The sequence below is a fragment of the Rattus norvegicus genome, chromosome 11 (assembly GCF_021556685.1).
Source record: "Rattus norvegicus strain SHRSP/BbbUtx chromosome 11, alternate assembly SHRSP_T2T, whole genome shotgun sequence".
NCBI classification, from domain to species: domain Eukaryota; kingdom Metazoa; phylum Chordata; class Mammalia; order Rodentia; family Muridae; genus Rattus; species Rattus norvegicus.
Window position 1 is genome coordinate 60,033,154 of NC_141544.1, and position 13,776 is coordinate 60,046,929.

The following is a 13,776-nucleotide window of genomic DNA, read 5'->3' on the forward strand; positions in this document are numbered from 1 at the left end:
TCTAAAATGCTCACTTCATTGCTGTAAAGAGATAACATTGTCAGGGAAACCCTTAGGAAACAAAATATTTAGTTGAGACTGGCTTACAGTTTCAGAGGTTCAGTCTGTTATAATCATGGTGGTCAGCAAGGCAGAGTCCAGGTAAACATGGTACTTGGAGAGCCAAAACGTCTACATCTTGATCCGAAGGGAGCCAAGAGGAGACTATCTTCTGCAAGTGGGCAGGAAGAGGGTCTCTTTTATTCACTGTGCAGAATGTGATCATAAAAGAACCCCCAAGACCTACTTACACAGTGACATATTTCCTCTAACAAGGTTCACCCCTATTCAAACAAGGCTGCACCTTCTAATGGTGTCATTTCCATGGGCCAAGCATATTCAAACCACCACAATGGTATTTCATAGAAGAGATTATATTCAATTGTTTAGCTCAACTATTATTTTCACTACCATTTAACTAATACATACATAAGAAAAGTGTCTGAATATTATTTTGACTGTTTATTTTCAATCAAAATGTGTTATCTTTATCATATCAATTGGCTAATAGTTGCTCTTCTTGCTGTTTAGCTTTGTTGCTCTTTGTTTTGTCTTTTATTCTGATTTACCACAATTGTAGTTTTGGCAAGTGCTTTGAGAAAGAGAAAAGCAAGGCACATTTTCATTAGCTACAATGATCTGTTTTGCCCCTCAGAAGCATATTGGCATTCCTTTACATTTTCTATACAGTGATGATTCTTCAAGGCTTCATGTATTGTTGCTAAAAGATGCTAGATTTTAGCCTTTACTGAAGTAGTTTTGAAACTTCTCATTATAACTTGGTTTGATGTTTTTAATATATTTTGACAATAGAAAATGAAGGCCATATTACTTAATAAATGATACTTTCATTTATTTTCACTCAACTAGCAAGAATATTAAGCTTTGTATTTATTTTTTTGTATTTGACGCTTTCTAGTCTAGTGTTTTATCTGCCTTTAAATCTTTTGTAAAAGTTACAGTGGATATACATGCAAGCATTTTCTTTTTAAAAATTGAGCTTTTACTTTGAAAATTAACATAACTGTTTTTAGAGAAATGTAGCGAAGAACTATAATAAATCTCATTCAGTTGCATTGTTATAGGTCATTATGAATCCCAATAAAGTTGTTATTTTTTTCTAATGAAAACATTATTGAAAACCATGAGTCACTCTTCTTATTGTTTTGCCCACAGAGGCATGAAAAACAATATTAAAAATAACATTATTTTCTGCTTTGCTTGTATTTGTTATTTCCAAAAATCCAATTACAAAAAATTGGACTGTGATAAAGTAAAAACACATTAATTTATAAGTAACAACTTGTCCAACTTTAGTGACAAACTTTTCTTGAAGTAAAAACACTCTGAAGGAGGAAGCTTTGATTATAAAATATTATCAAAGCTGAATTTTAATTTAATACTTATTGCATTTCTGGTGCACACTAAATATTATGTGTGGCACTAGGGAAGCAAAAGTAGTTGATCTTACTTCTGTTTTTTAAAAGTTCTTAGACACAATTATTGAAGAGGAATACTGTCTTGCTTTTCAAAGCAGTATAGAACTTTAACTCTGATCATAATGGCAGCTTAAGGTTTCCATGAAATAACATAAAGAACTTGTCTCTCATATCTAGAATGAATAAATTTTTAATAAGTATATAATAATGCAAAGAGTTTGTGTATTTGATAGAGTAATGTCAATCAATGTTACTTGGTATACAGATAATAATAGATACAACTTGAAAATTGACATTTGATGACATAAAAATTGTAAAACATTATATATCCAGTTAAAACTACTTTATAAAACATAGGGTTTGTAGTGGATACTGACTCTCACTATAAACAATTCATAGAATTAAAGATAAATAAAACTTATTTAGAGAAGAAATGTAGTGACTTGAAACAATTCTGACAAGAATATAAAAGTATGATCTGATAGAGAGTACTATTACTTGAACAAATAGTACTTTACATAATGTTTGCTTAGAACTGATATGATGAAGAAAGTATGAGGGTAAATTTTCTTTTCTAGACTAGATATAATAAATAGTAATAGTACATTAGCTAATTTTATCCCTCTGTTTAAAGACTATTACTTTCATAAGAAACAAATTTTTAAATAACTTATTGATTCATTCAATAATTCTCTCAATGAGTTATTGGATTGTCAATCTATGAATATGTATGCATACACTTATAATTGGGTTCAGTATTATCTAGCATTAGGTTTGTTTGATAATTTTTTAATATTACTTTTATTGGATATTTTCTTTATTTACATTTCAAATCTTATCCCCTTTCCACATTTTCCATCCAGAAACCCCCATCCCATCCCCCACCCCTGCCTATATGAGATTGCTCCCACACCCACCCACCAAATCCCTCCCACCTCCCTGCCCTTGCGTTCCCCTATACTGGGGCATCTTGCCTTCATAGGACCAAGGGTCTCTCTTCCCATTGATGCCTGACAAGGCCCATCCTCTCTTGCAGATGCAGCTGGAGCCATGAGTACTTTTTGGTTGGTGGTTTAGTCTCTGGCAGCTCTGGAGTATCTGGTTAGTTGATATTGTTGTTCTTCCTATGGGGTTGCAAACACCATCAGTTCCCTCATTTCTTTCTCTAACTCTTCTAATGGCCTTCTCAGTCCAATGGTTGGCGGCAAGCGTACACCTCTGTATTTGTCAGGCTCTGTCAGAGTCTCTCAGGAGACAGCTATATCAGGCTCCTGTCAGCATGCACCTCTTGGCATCACCAATAGTGACTGGGATTGGTGACTGCATTTAGGATGGATCCCCAAGTGTGGAAATCTCTGGATGGCTTTTCCTTCAGTTTTTGCTCTAGATTGTCTCTGTATTTCCTCCTGTGAGTATTTTGTTCCCCCTTCTAAGAAGGAATGATGCATCCACACTTCAGTTGTCCTTCTTCTTGAGCTTCACATGGTCGGTAAAATTGTATCTTGAGTATTCCAAGCTATTGGGCTAATATCTGCTTATCAGCATATTATATGTTTTCTTTGTGCCTGGGTTACCTCACTAAGGATATTTTCTTGTTCCATCCATTTGCCTAAGAACTTCAGAAAGTCATTGTTTTTAATAGCGGAGTAGTACGCCATTGTGTAAATTTGCCACATTTTCTGTATCCATTCCTCTGTTGAAGGACATCTGGGTTCTTTCCAGCTTCTGACTATAATAAATAAGGCTGCTCTGGACATGGTTGAGCATGTGTCCTAAATGTCTAGAAATTCAATGTTTTAAAATTCAGGACTTCCAGGTTTTATATTGGAGTTTAATATTTGCTACGTTTCATGAACATGAACATTTACATTTCCTCATTTTAGTTCACATTCTTTTTTTTTATTAACTTGAGTATTTCTTATATACATTTCGAGTGTTATTCCCTTTCCCGGTTTCCGGGCAAACATCCCCCTCCCTCCTCCCCTTCCTTATGGGTGTTCCCCTCCCAGCCCTCCCCCCATTGCCACCCTCCCCCCAACAGTCTAGTTCACTGGGGGTTCAGTCTTAGCAGGACCCAGGGCTTCCCCTTCCACTGGTGCTCTTACTAGCATATTCATTGCTACCTATGAGGTCAGAGTCCAGGGTCAGTCCATGTATAGTCTTTAGGTAGTGGCTTAGTCCCTGGAAGCTCTGGTTGCTTGGCATTGTTGTACATATGGGGTCTCGAGCCCCTTCAAGCTCTTCCAGTTCTTTCTCTGATTCCTTCAACGGGGGTCCTATTCTCAGTTCAGTGGTTTGCTGCTGGCATTCGCCTCTGTATTTGCTGTATTCTGGCTGTGTCTCTCAGGAGCGATCTACATCCGGCTCCTGTCGGTCTACACTTCTTTGCTTCATCCATCTTGTCTAATTGGGTGGCTGTATATGTATGGGCCACATGTGGGGCAGGCTCTGAATGGGTGTTCCTTCGGTCTCTGTTTTAATCTTTGCCTCTCTATTCCCTGCCAAGGGTATTCTTGTTCCCCTTTTAAAGAAGGAGTGAAGCATTCACATTTTGATCATCCGTCTTGAGTTTCATTTGTTCTAGGCATCTAGGGTAATTCAAGCATTTGGGCTAATAGCCACTTATCAATGAGTGCATACCATGTATGTCTTTCTGTGATTGGGTTAGCTCACATTCTTTTATTGATAATAGACATGCTAAATACAATGAATGAGACCTCAGGGTATCATTTCTCCTTAAGAAATGATAACCTTTATCATTTCTGTAGCAATTACTATCAAAGTGGTAGTATTATTTTTTAATTTTGTACAACCAGTAGATTAATAATTCATATAATGATCTACTACCAAAGTTTTGGTCTGTGACATTAGAACTTTTGTGAAAGAAATAAATAAATTAATTATGGGGAAGATAAAACCCCAGAGAGTAAACTATCTGCCATAAAAGCAAAAGAACCTGGGTTCTTGTCCCCAACACTAACATAAAGTCTAAGACCTGCTGTGTATATCTGTAACCCTATGGTAGCAGAGAAAGAGTTTCATCTCTAGTGTTCATTAACCAGGAAGGCTACGTTTAAAAGCCCCAGGTTCTGTTAGAGTCTTGTTTCTAACTAAGAGTTAAGTTGGTCAGGTAGACCCACTTCCACTGATCTCTAAATCAAGCTTTGGCAATAGATGATAAAAGCCTATTGTTGACATGGCACATCTTACTTTTTTGATGTAGCAAAATCCAACTGGAAAGAAGCTAGAAGATTCTTCCTTGCATGATGGCTTTTATATTCCTTGAAGATATGGTGCAGGAGATCAGAGCCAAAAGTCAGCAAAGCCTTATTTACCTGTGAACCCTCTGAACTGTAACATTGCCCTTCCAGGAAAAATATGCAAAACTGTCATGCTATGCCATCACATGCTATGCTGTGAGGATAACCAACTGTTTTTTTAATTTGGATTTGAGGTCTATTCCATAGGAGGGAATCCATGCCTGATTCAATAAAGTTAGTTAAAGATACTATAAAGACAGGCACATGACTTCATAGTCATGCAACAAAAGCTGAATACTATCAGAATGACAAACACACTTCTAAATATTTATGTTTATATGCATCGACAAACAGTATTTAGTCCTAATCAAAGAAGACTCTCTTTTCAGTATATTGTGGTAAATGTAGAGAATCATGAGTACATGGGTGCTGAGAGCAAATGGAAGGAGCATGGATCAGCACCAAAAAAGATGCATTTGTAACTTTCTTGCAAGGTTCTTGGAACATTTTGAAAGATGGAGTGAAAAAAATGTAAGAGTCAGAAAATAGAAATGAATTCTGAACAATGCCATCTAAGAGCAGAACATATTCATGGAAATCAAAGTCTGGCTGCAGTGGCAAATACCTGTTCTGGATCTATACAAGAATCACCTATCAATAGGCAAGCATGGTGGAGGAGGTGCTCAGGAAGTGTTATCCCTCTCTCATTGCTGAACTATAATATATATTCTGGTAAAAGAGGAGTCTTTGCCTATTGTTATGTGGTAGTCCTACCAGACTCCAATAAATAGTTTTAATCCAAAAGTCATACAGATGTCTTTGGTTCTACTTAGTGGGTTATAAAACAAAACCAAAATTCATGATTCTAGAAAAGGGGCTAACTGGTAAGGAGGGAGATTAGCTCGTATGAATGGGAAGAAGGTAAGAATGAGTATGGAAGAAGTATAATCAAATTATATCATTCACATGCAAGAAATCCTGAAAGTACAAATGTAATTTCCTTCATTAATTTATTTATCCACTTTGCAACCTCCCCTCCTACCAGTTTTTCACTCACATAGTCCCTCCCCTGTATCTTGCCAGTTCTCCACTGAGAAAGGGGAGCCCTTACTGGGTACCAACCTACTCCAGCAGGACTGGAGGACTGCAGGACTAAACACATCTCCTACTTAGGTCAGACAAGTCAGCCATATTAGGGGAATAGGATCCACAGATAGGCAACAGATTCAGAGACAGCCCCACTCCAGTGGTTATGGGACCTATACTTGGCCAAGCAACACTTCTGATACATACGTGTGTGAGGCCTAGGTCAAGTTTATACATACTCTTTTGATGACTAATCTCTGGTAGCCACAAAGGGCCAAGGCTAGTTGACCTTTTCTGTGTGTGTGTGTGTGTGTGTGTGTGTGTGTGTAGTCCCTATCCACTCCAGGTAACACAATCCTTCCCACAACTCAGGCATAAGACTCCATGAATTAAAAAAAAAAGACTCCATGAATTCATGAATTCTGCCTAATGTTTTGCTGTGGTTCTCTGTATCTATTTTAGTCAACAGTTGAGTGGAGCCTATCAAAGAACAGTTAAAATAAGAAGCTGTCTGAACACAAAACAGAGTATTATTAATAGTGTCAGGGATTGGTTCTTGCCCATGATATGGGTCTCAGGTTGGGTCAGACGTTGGTTGCCCATTCTCTCAGTCTCTGCTTCATGTTTGTCCCTGCTCTTAATGTAGGCAGCATAATTTTGCCTTACAAAAGGATTCAGTATCATGAGGTCTCATTCATTGTTTATTTTAGTACCAGAAGCACTGGGGTTCTGTTCAGAAGTTGTCTCCTGTATTAGTATACTGAAGGTTATTTCTGTTGAGTTTGCTCTTTTGCTATGTATTGTAATGCTAAATTCTATGCTAGAAGGTCTAGGCTTAAGAGTGACAGACACTTTTTGGAGCAATTAGTGGTAGGTGAGTTTGGAGTCAACTAGTTGGAGGAGGAGAAATGATGGAGAGAAGGAGGAAGAAGGAAAAGAAGAGAGAGAAAATAAGAGGAAACCCCAATGAAAGGGGATGGTCCATGAGCATATGGCCTGGAGAAACAGCAAGTTTTGGGTCCACTGCTGGTTAGGTAGCTAGGCCAACAGTTAAAAGAATAGATTAGGGGTTATCCACAGTAATTGTGAAAGTCAAATAAAATAAACATGATCTGAGTATCAGTTTTTGTACACTAGTAAGGGGTAAGGTTAAGTCGCTTGTATTACACATCCCACACTTTCTTTTCTATTAGATTTAGTGCATCTGGTTTTATGTTGAGGTGTTTGATTTACTTAGACTTGAGTTTTATGCAGGGAGATACTTTTGGATCTCTTTCCATTCTTCTGCATGCTGACATCCAGTTAGAATAGAACCGTTTGTTGAAGATGTTTTCTTTTTCCCATTATATGGTTTTGACTACTTTGTCAAGATTCAAATATCTGTGGATATGTGGGTTCATTCATAAGTCTTGATTCCATTCCACTGAACAATCAGTTGGTTTCTAAGTCAATAGTAATCAAGCAAGCAGAGAATTTGGCTAGAAGTGTCACCTAGCCCTGGTGGTTCCTGATGGCTTCTGGGATTGCAACTAGAAGTATGTACAGGCAGACAAATGGTAGGATACATGATTGACCACATGAATTCTACCAGAGAACTCCTATAACTGATAAACACATCCAGCAATGTGCCTGGATAGATAATTAACTAAATAAAATTCTGTAGCCCTCCTTTATACAATGATAAATGTGCTGAGAAAAAATCATGAAAACAATACCCTTCATAAAAATCATGAATAATATAAACAAGCAAGTAAAAGACCTTCATGACAAGAACTTCAAGTCAAGAATATATCAGAAGATGAAAAGATCTCATTTATCAGTGTGATTAACAGAGTAGATAGGTCACCTTACCAAATTCAATCTGCACATTCATTGCAGTTCACATCCAAGTTCCAACACAATTCCTTAGAGACCTTAAAAGAACAATTCTCAGCTTCATATATTAAAAAAAACATAAAAGGAAAACAAACAAACAAAAAACAATCCTATATAGTAAAAATCTTCAGGAGGTGTGACCACCCCTGTTTTCAAACTGTACTACAAAGCAATATTAATAAAACCTTCATAGTGTTTATAGAGATACAGACAGGATGATCAACGGAATTGAATGAAAGACCCAGAAATAAACCCACCCACTTAAAGATACTTGATTTTGAGCAACACAACCAAAAACATACAATGGAAAAAAAGAAAGCATCTTCTTGAAATGGTGGTGGTCTAATTGGATATGTACCTTCATAAAACTATATACACTAAATATAATAAAAAAGACAGTATGGAATAGTCTTGAACACACTGATACAGAAGAAAAATTTCTGAACAGAATATCAATAACTCTGGAACTAAGATCAATAATTAATAAATAGGACTTTATGAAACTGAAAATTTTATGTAAGTCAGAGGACACCATCAATAGGACAAATGTAAATATTTTAGAGATGGAAACAGGTCATGGAGGATAATTAACATTGACATCTCTACACAGGCACACATGTGCATTTGGCCCTGCATTCGTATTCATGTCTATCCATACACGTGCACAAAGAAAACTGCCTCTCTCTCTCTCTCTCTCTCTTTCTCTCTCTCTCACACATATATATATATATATGTGTGTGTGTGTGTGTGTATACATGGGAATATATGTATTTGTGCAATATATAATATATTATGCATATATTTACATATCTATATTTATGTTTATATTTATATTATGTATGTTTATATTATGTATAATATATAACAATATATGTATATGTATGTATTACACACATACATATACACGTATATGTATGTGTGCAATATGCAGGTATATGTATTTATAATTTTCTAAAATACTTTCATAATTATGTCTCAAAACCTAGTACATGACATTTTTGTTAAGGTGTAGTATACAAACCATATAGTGGTCATGCATGATGCATGCAGTCATTTCAGCTATTTGGATGCACAATAGAAGGATCAACATTTCAAGAACAACTTCTGATATAGAAGATTTGAGTCTAACCCATGTTATATTAAAGCGTGTCTCAAAATAGTAGCCCCTAATTTTTAAAATCTACATATACATGTAGATTTATATTTCTTAATGTTTCTTTTTATTATCATTGCCAAATGTTTCATAATACAGAAAGTCTCATGCCCAAGTGGTACTGTTAGCATAATCAAATGACAAGGCAAGACAGTACAGAGAGGTTTCTCCATCTTGTATTCCTTCTGAGGCTATTTAGGTTTGCTAGCCTTTGAAATGTTGATGCATGCAGCCATTTCATGCATCAAATTTCCCAGTTTTATTTTAGGAACCTGACGTCAAGATGCTCCAAATAACTTATCTTGGCTTCTGTCAAATGCTCGCTGGAGCAAAACCTCCCCCTCCAATTAACTGCTTATCCTAGCTTCTGTTAAACTGCTTGCTTGTGGGCAATCTCCCCTTGCAGAGAATGAAGGAGATAACAGAAACTTTGCTCTTAAAACCAAGTCTACCACTTATGACTACAACTGTGTCCAGAATTACCAAGTGTCATCCATGCAAGCTAGAACAAATATTTTCAATTAACCATAAACTGAGTGTGAGTTGTTCTCTCTGGCGGGCTCTTCCTACTGATGACTTTACGTGGTATAATCTGCATTCCTGCAGGGGTTGGGTGTATATCCTTTGTGTGGCATCCCTTTGGCAGGGAGAAACATTCTTTAGAATGAGTAAACAAATTTTTTAGAGGGATTATAGTTCAAGAACAAGATTAGGAAAATTTATTATGTGCAATGGAAACATTTATTCAAAATCATTTCCAAAGGGTTTCTAGTAGAGTGTGACATGTATAAAGTATGAATTAAATGAATGGACTCCACTAAAAACGTGGCATTTTAGCAAGGATCTGAAAGAGGTACAGTATAGGAACACACTTTAGGAATGGAGTCATGTGAGGAGAATTCTGAGTGCTTTTGAAAACACTCCAAGAAAACAAGACTAGAGTTACTATCTCCTGACAGGCAATGATTGTGCTTGCTTTTAATTTCAGAATTTAGGAGGTGAGACAGGGGGCTCTCAATGAATTCTATATCATCTTTGTTTACAGAGTCAGTTCTAGGACAAAGGTTACACACAGAAACTTTGATTCAAAAAACAAAAACAAACAAACAAACTACAATGACAAAAACCAAGCAAACAGTTACATTCCTTTACAAAAATACAAATGTCTAAACTACTTAAGATAAGAACCTATCAGTAAGTGAGGCTGCAGTGAAATCATGAATGTAGAGCCTGGGTGAGAAGAAGGTTTATTGTACATATGAATCTGACATGTGGGTATTTCTCCAGTTGTATGGAGAGAATAGGCAAAGGCATTTGGGAAAATTGAAAAATGAATAGGTGCTGAAAGCTTTACCAGTTATAAAAACAGCAGGTACCTACAGCATTTGGTATGTGTGTGTTCAAGCCAGAATATCCTGGAGGCTAGGAATAGCTGGAAGGGTGGAAAAGACAGAGAGTTAGAGCGGAGTCTTTGATATGCTTTACAGACATGTGCTAATAAGGAAATAGATGCCATATTTGGCAGAGTTAGAGAAGTAAAGCCTTTTTTTCCTGAAAATAGAAACTCATATCACAAGGTTTTGAAAAATGTTGTGGGTAAGTTTTTATTTATCTGCCAAGAATCCTTCTGTTTAATCCTGTTTTACAATGTCAATGGCACTGTCACTTGAGGACTTTATGGTATCCTTGTTTAAAAATTACTAAATATGGGACACAGTATTGAAACCAAGCACTTAGTCATCAGATACAGCACTACCCCAAAGGGAAGAAGTCCATTTCTCCTCTGTGATCTAGCTCAGTGAGTCTCCTGGACACTCCGCATTCGTGCTTTCTCCCCATACTGTCTCCCACATCTAGTATCCAGGTATTATCCTATTATCCACATATCACTGTCTTGTTGGGGAAAAACAAAACAAAACAAAACAAAACAAACAAACAAACAAACAAAAACAACCTCTTGCTCTTGGCAAGATCCACCGCACCTGCCAATATCTACTGATCATCTCTTCAGTACACCTAGCCTCTCTACCCAGGAGATCTTGCACATCAGTCTCTAGGGTCTAGCTTGGAGAGCCGGCCTCACCCTCTGCATTCACATCATTCTTTAACCAGCCATCTGAAACCTATCTCACATTCACTGCAAGACCTTGTCTTGCTACCCTTTCTTGCCCCACAACCTATTTCTAGTCATCTACCAGAAGCTTTCACATAGATTCCTTAGCATTGTACCAGTCTTTCCTCCCAGACATCTCCAACTTCTTTGCCAGGGTCTAGCTCAGTGAATCTCCCTTGCTATGCCATCCCATACAACCTAATTTCACTTCATTTTCCTGAACCCCAGTCCATTATAAAAATTCTATTAGGATCCTCACTAACTATCTCCCAAAACACAGCACTACCCTATACCATATCTAACCCTACCATCCACCCAGATTCTACCTCTATACTTCAGGCATGGACCAGAAAGATCAGTCCTCTCTCTCTACCTAACTTCTTTACACTTAAATAATCTCCATTCTCTAGGTACAAACTGCCTACAATCCTCTCATTTGCCCAAACTGCTCTGTCTATATCAGACTCAGAACTAATAGAAGAAATCCACATGTTAAGATCTCGTTGGAGATGCATCAACATTATCAAGACTACGTGGTCTCTGAAAACATTACCAGCCCTATAGAAATATTTGCCAGTGAGAAATTCCTAGAAGAAACCCAGAATGAAGAGTTGTAAAACAAAACAAAACAGAACCCAAAACAAAACAAAACAAAAAAACAAAAAACAAAAAAACAAACCATGAAGTAACTCAAGGAATTTAAAGAAGACCCAGAGCGACAGATCAATGAATGATACCAAGAGAGGAAAGACAATATAAATTTGATGGAAATGATGAAGACTTGAGAATAGAATGCAATAAAGAGATAAAACTACTAAAGAATAATGAAGCTGAAATTGAGAAGGATTAAAACATCCAATAGCTCAGTTAAAAACGCAAATGAAATCTTTATCTATAGAAATAATCATGCAGAACTAGCAAAAGCCACAGTGTTCTACTTAAAGACAGAGGATCTAATATAAATGAGCAAGGAATATGAAAAGTTAAATACAAACACACACACACACACACACACACACACAGAGAGAGAGAGAGAGAGAGAGAGAGAGAGAGAGAGAGAGAGAGAGAGAGAGAAATGTGGGACATATTGAAACAAACCAACCAACTAACAAACAAAACTTTGAATTATAGGAATAAATGAAGAAGAACTGCAAGTTAGTGACATAGAGTATATCTTCAACAAGGTCTTAGAAGGAACTTACACACATACATAGAAAATAAGCATCCAGAACACCACATAAACAGGACAGGAAAAGAAAATCCCCACAGTAAATATGGGTGTCCTCCCCAGAGTTACCAGAGAGAAACTTCCCAAACTGCCAAGTCCAATCCTGGAACCAGCGCTACAAAGATGCTGCCAACTCTGGACCCTACAAGTGTTTCAGGGACTTTGCTTCCTTCTGCGCCCTCCTAGCGCTGGAACTGTGTGCTGAGGATCACATCCTCATGCTAGATGTGTAGTGTCTCAGACACAAGTACCTGGCCAGACCACATCTGCTTTCTTTCCTCTGATTTCTCCTGTAAGAGGAGACTCCAGTTTGGAGCCGAGACCCATTTCAGAATCCATCTGTATTTAGCCAGGGCAAACAGAAATAAGAGATGGTCAGCACTATGGAAAATTACAGTCCTTTTCTTGTCCAGAGAAGGGCATTACCCTGCCCCAGACCCTGGAGGCAGTCTAGGACACCGGAGAGCACATCGCTCTGGACCTACTCCAAGCCCTAACCTTAATTAGCTGTGTAATTAGGATAAGTCATGAATCCACTGTGTGCTTCAGTTTCTGTTTCTAGAAATGGGACTACAAATTTTTCTGGAGTAATGTGAACCTTGAGCATAGCATCTAGTTTTCCATTTGCACCAGTGGGCACCCAAAAGGGTTGTCAGGTTACAGGAAAAGTGCCTTGAGCTATAAGCTATTCCTTGAATGCTTCCTCGATGTGATCAGTGTGGATTACTCTCCAAAAGTGGTAGCAGCCATGCAAATTCACTAGGTCCATGGACCCCAGTCTGTGCTGGGAGACCATAGATGTTCAAGCGCTGGACTTCTCTAGTGGGTCCTTTGATGTTGTCCTCAAGAAGGTCATACTGCATGCCCTGCTGGCTGGAATGCATCTTCTGACAGTGTCAGCACTATGAACTAGGCGCTGAGTGAGCTGAGACGGATGCTGGTTCCTGGAAGTCAATTTATCTCAATGACTTCTGTGAGTCCCCACTTTAGGATCAGACACTAGGTTCAATCCAGTTATGACTGGTCACTGAGGCATACGACCTGTAGCAGTGGTTCATTTCCTCGTTTACATCATGCATAAGGACAGAGAGCTCACTGTGTCCCAGCTGGCCCTGGGTGCCCAGATCCTCTCACCCTCCAGCCTTCCTGCTCCACCCTGCTTCCTCCAAGACTCAGATAATAAGGACTTCCTCAGTGCCATTCAGCTATGGGACTGGAATTGTGATCTCCAAGCCCTCCCTGACTTTGTGCATTAGACTCTTGGGGAGTTGTTTGTGATTGGTTGCTGGGTACTCAAATCCAGAGGTCTTGTGCACAAAAACAGTGCTGGTGGGATCAAGCCCATGTGAACAAATACAGTGAGAGTCCCAGGTTAAAGAAATAACAGTAAATACATAGAACGAAAGAAGTTTCAAGAGAAAAATAAAAGGCCAATAATCAAGTCACATATAAAAGAAAACTCACCCAAATAACAACAGCTATTCTGCAATGGAAACTTTGAAAGATAGAAGAATCTGGAATTGTGCACTCCAAATGTTAAAATAATATGAATGCCTTTCCAGATGAACATGCCCAGCAGCAAT

The 13,776-nt window shown here is 37.8% G+C and overlaps 1 pseudogene; it reads left to right on the forward strand.

Annotated features, from left to right (window-relative positions):
• Positions 1-12,246: 12,246 nt before the first annotated feature.
• On the forward strand, positions 12,247-13,449 carry Eef1akmt4-ps1 (EEF1A lysine methyltransferase 4, pseudogene 1; annotated as a pseudogene).
• The last annotated feature ends 327 nt before the right edge of the window (positions 13,450-13,776 follow it).